We start from the raw sequence: 12,314 nt of genomic DNA on the forward strand, positions 1-12,314 counted from the left end.
CGCTGTGTAATAAGCTTACTCCATTATTATGCAGTCTGGAACAAATGAAAGAAATACAGTAGTTTTTCTTAATTTAGAAAAAAGAAGAATATTGTGTCATTCTTCCTTTGTTACATGAACTTTAACACAGTATGGTAGCTAGTCCATAACTTCAGTTATATTGTAACAGTATCATTAATTGGTAATTTAACTATCATTAGTGTAAGTTGCTTTTGCTGTTCTTTTGTTTAACATAATAGTAATGAACAGATCTGTAACACTAATGGAAATATGTAAAAGTGATAAATGTAAATAAAATACCAATAATGCATACCATTTATAGATTGTCACCACACAAATGAAAATCATCACAAAAGAATCACCTGGATACCATATGAAGAATTGCTGCAGTACAAAAAAAAATCCCCAGGAATTGCACACCATTAGTTTTGACATGCCACCCTTCCCTGGAACCTATATAGAAAATCCTCAAACAATTGCAACCCATACTAGAAGAAGACCCAGTTGTTAAGGAGATCTTTCCAGAACCACTCATCCTAGATTTTAACCAGGCACCAAACCACACCAACCTCATCCCAGAAGCAAACTTCCAATGGGCCAAAGCACTGCAAATGGATCCAGACCATGCCACAACAAGAAATGAAAAACCTGCCAACAGCTCTCCACCACTCCCACAATAACTATGCCCCACAGCAGAACCATCATTATTCCTGGGTCTTACAGCTGCACCTCCAGAAATGTAATATATCTCATCCAGGACACTAAATGCCCTCACAGAAACTACATAGGAGAAACCGAACAACTGTGCACCAGAATGAATGCACACTGAAAATCTATCAAAGACAAAAATACCCAGTTACCTGTGAGTGCACATTTCTCACAAGATAACCACTCTCTCTCCAATCTCTCATTTCTTATCCTGAAAGAGAATTGACAAAGCACCTTTCATGGACAAGTCTATGAACTTCTTCTCATAAATCTACTGGATACAAAAATCATGGACTAAATATAGACATTGGAGTCATGGTACATTATAACCTGCCTGCCATCTGATAACCCCAGGTAACATCTCTATATTTTACCAGCTGCATTTTATCACCTGTTGATATTCCTTTCTTTTGTTTGTTTTTTTCCTCACCAACTTTTCTTACACCAGCTGACTCCTATTCTACTGTGCACTAGCATATTAGCACAGCTTTTTATGCGCTGCTTTAATATGCAGTAAAATAGACTAGTGTGCATTAAAGCTCATATGTAGATGCACCCACAGACCAGCAAACTCTCCCTATGCCTGAGGAAGGGCACCTGTGTCTGAAAGCTTGCAAAGAACAATTTTCTAACTATTCCGTTGTTCTAATAAAAGATATCACATTTACCCAAATAACCTTGTCTACCATTTATAGACATATTTTCTTTCATAGGTGTTGAAGTACAATTCTAGTGGGGAGAAGTATCATTATCCTCATTCTACATAGCATCACACAAATCTCCTGACATGAAATGGCTTATAAATACAAAACAAACTAGTAATGCTAATGTGAATGAACATTATGCTTTTTGATTCTTTTCAAATGAGCCGTAACATGATTCAATACTAACCATAATGATGATTATTGAGATGAGTATGTTACATTTCAGTAGTAGTAGTAGGTTTATTTAAAAGGTGCCTCAGAGGAATATAATTCTTAATATTAAAAGCAAAATTCATTTTAATGACAGTACTGTTACATTAGCGATTAATCTTACTGCTGTAATAAAGCATCTCTTTCACTTTTGAAAGATTAATACACACAATTTAACAGCTGCTTTAAATAATATAAAAGTGAAACATGAAAATACATGTGAATTATAATCTTACAGACACTTTATTTTAATGTTTGGAGTGCAGCTGGGCATCTGAGTTGAACTGTCAAACCATGTGGCTATTGAACTGAAACTGTATGTCTTTTGTGCTCAGCTTCCAGCAATGATGACCTGATATGCATGACCCAAGATAAAAAAAATTTGCCTGACTTTTAAATGTAACAATGCCAGAGACCTTATTCAACAATAGGGACCATATAAATTATGATAAGAAAAAGATCTGTTAGAGCCATCTCTTTGGTATGATAGTGTTACTTTAAATTGTCAATTGCTCAAATCAAGAGCAAGACCTTATATAGGGGAATAAGGCAAAATGCCGCATTTATTGATTACATGAAGCAGATACATAAGCTTGAACACACCAGTCATACAAACAGACATAGGCAGGCAGACAGACAAAACCACTCCAGTAAGATGTTATAATTACCAGTAGAGATTGCTCAATGTTAGCACTGGGTGGCCAGCCCAGGTTCATTGAGGGTGATGGAAGCGGGGGGGCGGGGGGTGAACAGATGTGCCTGTGCTTCAGGAGGTTGCAGAGAGTGGATTCCCCATCATGGCTTGTCTGCATCCCACTTTTGTAGGGATTTCAAGTCTTTGTTCAGCATTGGGGCTTTTCCATGCTCAGTTTTTAATTAGAGGTTGTTTCTTATCCATCTTCTGGTTATATAAGTTTGAGGTCATTCCAGTAAAGTCAGTATCTCAGGATTGGTGTCTCAGCCTTGAGTCATTCATAGATTCATAGATGCTAGGGTTGGAAGGGACCTCAACAGATCATTGTGTAGATCAAGTGGCAGGACATGCAGAATTCCTTCTTCTCACTATCTTCTTTTGCACCTGATCATAGATGAGTTCTTCAGCCATCCATTAATTAGTTGTAACTCATACATTGGCACCTTGTTGCTTACACAAACAGTTAAATCATCTTCTTTTGTTTTCATGCAAAAATTCCCATTCTTTCACCATTCAGCCTTTCACACAGACTCTCAAGTACACAGGGCATACAAAGTTAATTTACTCATGCCAAGCAGCGAACAAGCACAAAATAGGGTTTTAGTTGTTCATAAAAGAAAAAATCAACTAATATGCAAAAAATTCATACTACAATAGGATATAAGACAGGGATTTTCAAATCCTTGCTCACTAGAGTAGGCCTTACCCTTAAATGAAGGGATTGCTATAATGGGATTACTTTTCTGTTTAAGGACAGCAAATATATGTAAGGGTTTGCAAAACTGGGCCTGAATTCCCTGACAGGGGTCATCCCAAGTATTATGAGTCCTATTTCATAAGTCCTTGTTCACATGAGGGCTAGGGACAGACATTACACTTAAGGCAGTTTAAGTGATCAGAAACTAGTTTAAACCTGTAACAAAATAGATGTTCGGTGCACATAAAGCAGTCTGAAAATGGCTGAAACCAGTTTTGAGATAAACCTGGTTTAATATAGTATAAGACTTAACTGATTTGGGTCAAACCAGTTTACAAATGTCTGTCCCAGACCCCAGAGCATCTGCCTGCCCACCTCCTGCTCAACCCCCTCCCACATACTCCCTGCTGAAGCAGGGATTCTTCCCTCCCCCCTGTTTTACAGACACCTCTCAGCATTAGCTAGAATACCACATGCTGTCTAGAGTCTGTGCTGTGGGAGATAAAGCAGACAGGACAGTGCCACTTAGGGCCTGGAGCTAATCAACAGGTAGCTGGTAATGTCCCTCCATTCCTTCTTTGGAACAAATTGTTTAAGAAGAGATTGAATTAATGAGAGATCCTTTGTTTTGCTGATGGGGTGATAAATGCTCCCTGCTGTGTAACTAAATCCCTGCTGGCTCCCTGGCTGATGAGCAAGGGGACACCTCTCCCTAATCAAAGTGTCTGGCTGGGGCTTTCCCCCACTCAGCTCAGCATTGTGGAAGGGAAGGGAGGGCTGCGCTAGCATCCCCTCCCCCAAGCTTCTAGCCTGAGCCACTGCAGACATGTGCCTGCATTTTTCAGTCCAGAGGGGATGTCTGTATGGTTACAAACTGATTCAGCCTAGCCAGGTTAGACTAACCTGCACAGATTGACTCAATTCAGGCTCAAGCTTTTTGAATGTCAGTCCCTAGCTGAGGAGACTCATGTAATTCCAGTGAGTTAAAGTTACTCATGTAAGTGACAGCTTGTCACTTTGGTTTATTGCACTGACTTAGCATAACTTTGATAAGGCAAAGCTAACATTTTTAACTACCTCATTGCATCAGTATCTCACACTCTACTTCAGTACCATTCTCTTAATTCAACTGTTGCATTCTTAGACCCATCAGAAATCTTGTGAACGACTGAAGCGATTATCTCCTGTTTGTTTTTGAAAGGGGAGGCATAACTTATAAAAGTCCTGAGTGTATTATGAAAAACATGTATATAGGAACATTTGGAAAAGAAAATGCCCAGTATATTATGGAAAAGGTCAGACGAACAATTAGACGTGCACCAGTTCAGTCTGACTAACCATGTAAAGACTTTGTAAACATGTTGCCCAGACATCTTGATTCATCTGGATTTTTTAAAAAGCTTGTCAGTTCCTTGTAAAGGAGTATATTATCATTGAACAAATATAATGCCACACTTCCTGCATCTATTAAGGTGTTGATTTAGCAGAATGCCATCTATTATGTCCTGTTTCCAAATGCTGAAAATTTGATGTCTCTGTTTGTTTTCTTCAGTCTCCCTTGCAGTGAGACTCTGGATGTCATTGTTGTCTTTTGTATGTTTGCACAAATATACCACAAAGGAACAAATATTACACACGAAAATCCTCATCTTGCACTGAGCAACTTTTTTCATTCTGTGCTGAGCAGCTTCTTATGTGAGTCATAATCAGTAATGATTACTCAAATGAATAATGGTGACAACATTAGGCCACATAGTGCTTTGACTTGTGACTCTGATACAATAAAGTTGATAAAAAAATATAAAATCCTGATTTTGTGCAGGATCTTGCTGGCAGGCTTCCCAGGACTTATGATCCCAAGGTGGGGGAATCCTAAATGATCTGGATGATATAATGCAACAGGATTTTTCCCTTTACAGATTCTGTTTTTAATAGTAAGGAAAAATAAGAGAAGACAAGCTGCAGACCAATCAGCTTTATATGTGGCCAGTTGCTTTTATTTTTTAAACAGACAATGTGTTGAAAATGTATAATGCAGGGGTATCAAATTCATCCAGTCCCGTGGGCTGGATGAGGGTCATCATGAGGCTGGCCTGTGGGCCGGTGATGACTCTGAAACTTATGCTAAGCTTGGGCCTACTCACAAAAGTTTAAATACAGAATACTGATGGTAACTGCATATTGCAAGAGGATGCAAGTTCATGGCTAGGCCATCTGAGAAAAATAGTAGTAATAATAATGAAATATTTCTTCAGCTTATCTTGGTGCATTCAGGATGATTTCAGGCAGACTCCTGGTTGTCTGGTGTGTAACCATATGAAATGTTTATCCTTGGTTAATTAGTATGGTAAATATTTATTTTGCAATTAACTCATGTTTATGTGCAGGAAGAGATATTCTCCATATGTGATAAATGTCTCCTCCTGATTTAGTATGTTTTTCCTGGCTGTTAAAAAGTTTCTTGATACGTGCTAAACTGGATAACCTCTTGTTACTGAAGAAGGTAACTCATTCAAATTAGTAATTTCTGATAACCAGTGCTGAGCAGGTTAATTAATAGGATTTTCCCATTAATTACTGCTTGGGACTCTCTTGATTTACACAACTAAAATAATTCTTTGAAGATGCTAAATTAAGGGTACAAAAAGGCAGTAAAAAGCAAACAGTGTGCATGCATCAAGAGTGAGAAATCTCTCTGACCCCAGTTGCTGATGTGCCCAACTTACTCAAGAAGTTGAAGAGAAACAGGCCGCCTCTTCATTACCTGTTTGGTGAAAAATCATAACCTTATAGCGAATTACTAGACTTTGATTTGGTTTGTGCTCACTTGACTTGATTTTAAATACTTGTAGTAAATAAAGCCTTTCTGTCACTCATCAAATGAGGTGTCATGTCAATCCTTAGGCTAGTCCAGAATCCTAGGTTTTTATTTGCTAACTGCTGGCTAGGGCCCAGAGACCAGGCCTACGTGCTGAAGCCAGTCTATAGGGCCAGTTCAGTGCAGGTGCCACAGGCAATGTGTACCCTGAAGTCTCCCTGCATGCTGCTTACATCACAGGAGCCAGCTCCAGCGCTGCACTCCAGATTTAGCATGCACAAGTCTAGACCCTGTACACAGCACATGAAGCTAGTCTGGGCCATATGCTGTATATACACACACAGGATCAATCTGGAGCATGTGATGTATGTGCTGGATCAGTCCTGCATGCTGGACCTGGCTCACAGTCTTTGGGCCCAGTCCAGACCAGTCCCAAATCCAGCATGTAGAACTTGTCTAATGCAAGGAATACATGTAGCACACACCCCAGGCTACTTGCAGCGCGTACTATGCTGTGTGCAGCTCATACCGGATGGGCTCTGTGCACTGCATACAGCATGTACAGCCAGGGCCAGAGCGTGCTGCATGAATGCGCCAGTCTGACACCCACAGGTAGCACTGGGGGCTGGATAATAGGTAATGCAACCTAGTTTTGAAGCCTTGTGTGGAAGAATAAATGTCTAGATCAGTAATTCTCAACCATGGTGATGTGGGATCTTGTAAAGGTGTCATACATTATTAGCATTGTTAGGTGCGCAGTAGGCCTGTACAGGTCGGCAGTGATCTGATCCAGATTCGGATCTGGCTGCTTCAGATGCCAGGGATCTGATCCAGAGCTCTGGACCAGGTTTCTGCTTTGATCCGGCAGAAGTGGCTCCTGGAGCTGCCTTGGAGATCTGGCCGTAGGTTATAATGGGGAATCAATGAAATGTCTATAACTTTGTTTCTTTTTGTATGATTTAGACAAAACATGCAGGGATGGTAGCCCCTGCTGGGAGCATGAAGTCCACCAAGTTTCAAGAAGATCAGTGGAGGAGTTTGGGTGGAACTGTACCCCAAATTCTTGAAAGCAAAACTCATGGCACATCTATATGCTAAACCACAGAGGGGTCAAAACTGCAGGGGTGGTAGCTCCTGGTGAGGCTAAAAAGCCTGCCAAGTTTCAAGAAGATTGGTGCAGGTGTTTGTGGGGAACTGGATCTCAAGCTGCGGACAAGCAAAACTCATGACATGAGTGACCCTGTGTGTGTTAAGGTACAGCAGGGTGACAGCTGCAGGGATGGTGGCCCCTGCTTAGGCCACAAAGCCCGCCAGCTGTCGAGGAGATCGGTGCAGGGGATTCTGGGTTCTGGGGCCCTGCACCTCTAGCTGCTGACAGACAAAACTTGTGCCGTGGATGCTTGTGCAACTGACTCTGTCTTGGGGCAGTTGATTGTCTGTACTGATTATTTCCTCTCCTTAGTCTCTGGTTTTGTAGGTGCTAATAGATGGTAAATAACTGGTTACATTAGCTTTCTACTGTGTATTGAGCTGGTCCCTGAGTGAAGCATGATTGATTGGTAACTGGTAACACATTAGCTTAGCAGCTAGGCCTGTAGTAGTGTCTCCCACGCCTCAAGACAGGGATAGTCAGTTGCACAGCACCCATGGCATGAGTTTTGTCTGTCAGCAGCAAGGGGTGCAGGGCTTCAGAACCTAAAAGCCCTGCACCAATCTCCTCAACAGCTGCAGGCTTCGTGGCTGCAGCAGGGGCTGCCATCCCTGCAGCTTTCACCCTGCTGCGCCTTAACACACACAGTGTCACCCATGGCACGAGTTTTGCTTGTCTGCAGCTTGAGGTGCAGTTCCCCCCAAACCCCTGCACTGATCTTCTTGAAACTTGGCAGGCTTTGTGGCCTCAGCAGGAGCCAGTACCTCTGCAGTTTTTCACCCCCCCCTGTGGTATAACACATAGATGTGACATGCGTTTTGCTTTCAGGAATTTGAGGTGTAGTTCTCCCCAACCCCCTGCACAGATCTTCTTGAAACTTGACAGGCTTTGTGGCCTCAACAGGGGCTACTATGCCTGCAGCTTTTTGCCCCCCTGTGATGTAACACATACATGTGACATCAGTTTTGCTTTCAAGAATTTGAGGTGCAATTTCCCCTGAACCCCAGCACTGAACTTCTTGAAGCTTGGCAGGCTTCATGCTCTCATCACAGTCTACAACCCTTGCAAATCTCATGCAAATCAGACAAAAAACAACAATGTTATAGATATTTCATTGATTCCCCATTATACCCTGTGGCCGGATCTCCAAAGTGGCTCCAAAGCTTTTCTGAAGCACATTAGCAGCTCCAAACCGCTTTGGAAAGCCTAAACAAGCCAGCGCTTCAATCCAGACATGCTGCTGCAGATGCCAAAGCATCCGAATCTTCTCTGGATCCGAAACTCTGTCCAAAGCCTCGCGCAGCCTTAGTGTGCAGTATCAGCATTATTAGATTTCAGATATGAATTTGTAATGTCAAAAAACGTGCTGACCTGACCTGGTTTTTCTGAATTCCTTGCAGCAGAATAATTGGTCTATTAATTTTCTGTAGTCAAAAACTAGTGAAAGTGTCTGGAGTCTGTTGGAATTTATCGGTGTTGTGCCCAGGACAGTGAATCTACAGGCTGCCTTACAGTGACATCTTCTGGGGGAAACTTGTAACCACAACAGCACTTAACTCGACAGCGGGCACACCAGTTAAAAGCGGGCAGGAAGAGCTGCCTCTTTGTATTCAACATAATTACTTTGCATTGGCAAACATACCCTAGCTAACTCCACTTGAGTCAATGGAATTGTTATTAAAAGAAGTGGCTCATCGTGAAAGACCTTATATTTACACAAAAAGCTTTACTCTACTTTATCTGTTACTTAACTGCTAATTACTGAATCTAGAGTTTGTCCAGTTAAAGCACATTTCTTTGAAAACAACATAACTGCTAGTTGCCATAGCCTCCATCCAATTCACAGATTAGAAAAGTCTTGTCCCTTTTCCATGTATCTGACCTGAATGATCAGACCACAGGTATGCTTTTACAAAGAGTCAGACTTTAAGGACCTTTGGGTTAACTCTTTCCTAGCTGGCTACCTGATTTAACCTTTGTCCTATGTCTTTTTGCCTTGTTTCACTTGCAGTTCTAAAAGTCTCCTTCTATCTTCTCATTATTTTTTAAAAATAATTTACAGGGTAAGATGTCCATAGGGGACACAGTGACATTTCTAACCTTTCTTTCATTTTCATTTCATGGCATGGTTTTCTTGAAAATTAAACAGTTTTCCTCCCTCTCCTTTGGTGCAGTGAGATGCAAACAGGGCTAACTACTTGTAATCTCTTTAAACAGAAAGGATATGGGAAGAGGGCCACTTCTGAGAGAGGTGAGGGTACACTGAAGAAATCAAAAGAGATAAGTAAAGCAATTAACCCATTGAGGGAAGTGGGAATTATAAAAACTAGTCCAAGTAATGCAACAGGTTCCTGGGCCCTGATTGTTCCCTTGTTGTTCACACATAAAAAGAGGCCTCTTTGTGTGACCCCACTCTGGCCTTGTGGGAACTGGAATGAAATAGCTCTGCTGCTCTGTACCCTATTCCCCTGACTCATAGGATCAGGATTCAGCAAGCGGGGAGGGCATGAGAAATAGTGAACTAAGAGGGAGTATGACAGAGTTTTATGTGATACACATTGTACTCTCTTGACCCTGTGAAGAAAACTGTTCAGATCTCCCTACCTCAGTTGCTCCAGTAGAACCTACCATGCAAATTAAACTGGCGGTTGAATTTCAGGGCTGTAAAGAATCTGATTTAAGTTTGACCAAGGCACTCATCTGTTCCCGCTTCCTGGCTATTCCTTTCAAGTCAGAAGACAGAGACCTTGAAATGAACAATTCCTAACTGACAGTGCAAACCTCTTGCCTCCTCCTTCTTCTGTAAGCGCTGTGTGGGAGCACCCCCAAGTGGCAGAAAACAAAATGATCAATGTGTTATTAAACTGATAATACAATAAATACTTTCTGAGATCATGGCTACAAACAGACATTGCCAAATGAATTGTGTCAGCTGTGCCAATATGTGTCCTGGCTCAGATGGTCCACTTCACAGGGTGAAATAGATGTTGCCCATTGTCCCATAGGCTAGGAACAGACATTACACATAAACCGGTTTAACTGATCAGAAACTGGTTTAAACCTAGTGGGATTTGGAGAAGCACCATGGAAACTGCATGTGTAAACACTTATGAAAAACTAACTAGGTACTTATCCACATATTAGGCATCTAAACAATTCTTAATATCTAGCCCATCATGCTTCCTATTCCATTCAGTTTCCAAAGCTTTTTGGTCTACAGATAGGAATTGTCTCACTGACTGACCACTGAAAGACTGCCACTTTGGGAATGGGATTTGGGAGATATTCATCATGGCAAGCATCCCAACACAAAACTTAAAAACAAATGAAGATGAAAAATAAGAAAGGGGGAGGAAGCTTTGATACAAATCTTGTCCAAGATTCCAGTGTTAATGGGGGTGACCAGCTGCTTGGAACCAAAATGTGAGATGCTTACTTTTACTCAAGTGCAAGTTCAAAACTGACATAGCACCACTACAAGAATGAAGGCAAGTGTTGTAGTTCTGGGATTTTGTAGCAGGCTTATGGCTTGCATGTGAGCTTCATGTGAAAGCATGTCATGCTTTGACAGACCCTGCTGTACAGCTGCTGAACAAGTACACAAAGCAAAAAAGTTTGCACACACGTCTCTATTCTTTGTGTGCCAAATGTGTTTTAAATAGTGGCTTCATATTCTGAAGGATGTTAATTATTTCAGGCACAGTAACAAAGTACCTTCAGCAAACAACTCCTGTACTAAGAAATGTTAGGGTAACAGAACAGATGTTCAGTGCACATAAACCAGTTTGAAAATGGCTGAAACCAGTTGGAGAAAAACGTGGTTGAATGTAGTATTAGACTTAACTTATTTGGCTCAAAACGTTTTATGCAATGTCTGTCCCAGACCCCTTGCTGGTTTAAGATAAACCAGACACCCCCAGCATCCCAGCATGCTCTCTGGGCTGGGTGGGGCTCTCTGCTCCACAGCAGAGCTGGCCCCTCCCCTCTGCTCCCTGGCAGCAGCTCCGGTAGAGACTGCAGAGACAGCAGGGTCTGCCTGGTTTCCCCCTGCTCCACCCCCACCCCCTCACTGCTTGTTGCTCACTGCTCAAGCAGAGACCCCCTCTCCCTCCTATCTCCCACAGCACGGACCCCAGGCCCATGGACCCTAGGTACGTGATATGCTAGCTAATGCTGAGAGGTGTTTCTGTGTGTGTCTCTTTCCAATTTCACTGGAACAGGCAGACAAAACAGTGACCACTTAGGGCTATTTGGGACTAATCAATGGGTCAGCAGGTAAGCTGTTTAAGAAGAGTATGAAGTAATGGAGAGGCCCTATTGTTTTGCTGATGAGGTGATAATCATTGTTATCAATCCCCTGCTGGCTTGCTTGTCTTTCAGCTTGCTGCAGACAGTACAAAGAAGCAGGAAGAGGGAGTCTGAAAAGCTCTGTATCAGTGACAAATGCATGCACTGCACCCCTCTCCCCACCCCCACTTGCCTCAGAGTGCTAGCAGAGGGCTGGGGGCTGGCAACACTCCCACCACTTGAGCAGCCAGTAGGGAAAAGCCTGGGAAGCTGCAGGCAGACCTCCCTAATTAGAGAGTGCTGTGGAGGCCTGGCCACTCCCCCCTCAGTTTAGCACTATGGAAGGGAAGGGAGGGCTGCTCTAGCGCCCCCCAATGTCTAGCCTGAGCCTGAATTTCCTCAATCCAGAGAGAATGTCTGTCCAGTTAGTTCCAAACTGGTTCAGCCCAGCCACATTAGACTAACCTGCAAAGATTGAATCAATTTAGGCTCTAGCTTCTTGAATGTCTGCCCCCAGCCACAGGGTGTGGCAGGTGCCAGATACTGTGGGACAACACTCAGGGCATGCCTCTGCAAACAGGGGGCCCTGTCTTTACAGCTTGCAGACGCGTTCCCAGGGCCTCCCCTAAACCCCTTGTCTTTACTTCAGAGTAGCTGACATGTTAGCTACCCCAAGACAAAAAATGCCCCAGCTTTTTTAACAATGAAGACAAACTCTTTGCAACTGGCAAAGCCAACAATTACAGCTTTTCTTCATCTCCTGCAATTTTGATTTGGGGAGTTAAGAAACATAAGGAAAACATCAGTCTTCATTTTAAAAAAACACAGTGGCTCTTTTTTCATGCTTCCCAAATAAGACAGAAGTGCTGATAATACCTATTAGAGCTAAAGGTGTTGTACCTGTGACTTCATAGAATCCTGTAGCAGGTGTGTTGTAGCTAAGATAGTAAATATGTAAAGAAGAAAGTGTGGAGGGTGGAGATTGGTGATGTATTTTTTTGGATCATCCATAGAGTTGAAAGTGATGTCAGACAAACTCTTGGGCA

The 12,314-nt window shown here is 42.3% G+C and overlaps 1 protein-coding gene across 1 annotated transcript in view; it reads left to right on the forward strand.

The window, feature by feature from the left end:
• The first annotated feature begins 369 nt into the window (after positions 1 to 369).
• The window catches only part of SLC44A3 (solute carrier family 44 member 3), an 83,817-nt gene continuing 71,872 nt past the window's right edge, over positions 370 to 12,314 (forward strand). The window contains exon 1 of the mRNA XM_090047974.1: positions 370 to 1,062. The gene's annotated coding sequence lies outside the window, so the exon portion shown is untranslated. The remainder of the gene's footprint in view (positions 1,063 to 12,314) is intronic.

This window comes from Crocodylus siamensis, chromosome 5 (genome assembly GCF_052110815.1).
Source record: "Crocodylus siamensis isolate JL-2025a chromosome 5, ASM5211081v1, whole genome shotgun sequence".
Lineage (NCBI taxonomy): Eukaryota > Metazoa > Chordata > Crocodylia > Crocodylidae > Crocodylus > Crocodylus siamensis.